We start from the raw sequence: 1,465 nt of genomic DNA, 5'->3' as shown, positions 1-1,465 counted from the left end.
CACACACACACACACACACAAACACACACAAACACACACACATACACACACACACATAAAAAATCAAATGCAAGTATTGGTTAATAATATCAGATAATTTTATTAATAATAATTTGAGGAGCATGGGTAAAGCTTAGTTGTTAAAGTGTTTGCCGTGTAAGCATAAGTTTTAAATATGTGTTCAACTCCTTGAATCAACATGAAAAGCCAGGTATGGTGGCTCATGCCTGTAATATCTCCAATGTCACCAGGACTCAGCCTAGACTACCTGAAATATCACAAGCCAGTGAGAGACCATCTCAAAAAATAAGGCATGGGACATGACAGACAGCTCAGAGGTCAAGAACACTAGCTGCTCTTCCAGAGGGCCTAGGTTGAATTCCTAACACCCACACAGCAGCTCACAGCTGTTTGTAACCCCAGTTCTGAGGGAAAGGACATGTATGTGGACAAACATGCAGGCAAAACACCAATGCATATAAAATAAAAATAATAATAAATTCAAATAAGGCAGATATGCATGAAGGGTGGCACCTGACATTGTCCTGTGGCCTTCAATGTTCACATACACACACATGCATCCACAAACACATACAAACACACACACACACACACACACACACACATACATGCATACACAACATACACCAAAGAGTCTCATCATTCCTACATGTTACAGACTCCAATATTGTAATTTTGCCTTTAGAAATGAAGGTAAATTATTATATTGGTTGTTTAAAGTGAACATTAAAGCTTTGTGTGCTGGTAGTTTGTCAACTTGACACAAGCCATAGTCATTTGGGAAAGGAGACAATCAAGAAAATGCCTCCAACAGGTTCAACTGTTGGGCATTTCTTGATTAATAGTCAAATGTGAGGGCAGGTCCAACTCACTGTGGAAAACACTGCTGGGTAAACCATGAGGAGCCAGACAATAAGCAGAACTCTTTCATGGCTTCTGTATCAGTTTCTACCTCCAAGTCTCTGCCTTGACTTCCTCGGGTGATAGACTACAAACTATCAGATTAAATAAATACGTTTCTCTAGATCATGCTCAACTTTTGGCAGAGAACCTTGTTTTTGTGGTGAGATGAATATTATGACACTGGGGTTTTTAGTATCATGTTCTGACATGTATCTATCCATCTATAATTTGATCACCCATTATATATGTATGTATATGTATCTATGTGATTTGACTGAGAATGGCCCTAATAGGCTCATAGATTTGAATGTTTGATCACTAAGGAATGACACTATTTGAAAGGATAAGGTGATGTGTACTTAGAGGAAGTGTGTCACTGAGAATGAGCTTTGTGGTTTCAAGAGCCCAAGCCAGGCCCAGCGGTTCCTCATCCTGCTGCCTGTGGATTCAGATGTACAAATCTCCACTTCTTCAGCATCATGTCTGCCTGTGTGCCACCATGCCAAATAATGGACTAAACCTCTGCCACTGTGTGACCCTT

The sequence above is a fragment of the Mastomys coucha genome, chromosome X (assembly GCF_008632895.1).
Source record: "Mastomys coucha isolate ucsf_1 chromosome X, UCSF_Mcou_1, whole genome shotgun sequence".
Lineage (NCBI taxonomy): Eukaryota > Metazoa > Chordata > Mammalia > Rodentia > Muridae > Mastomys > Mastomys coucha.
The sequence above is the reverse complement of the archived record's forward strand: the minus strand, read 5'-3'. Positions refer to the sequence as shown.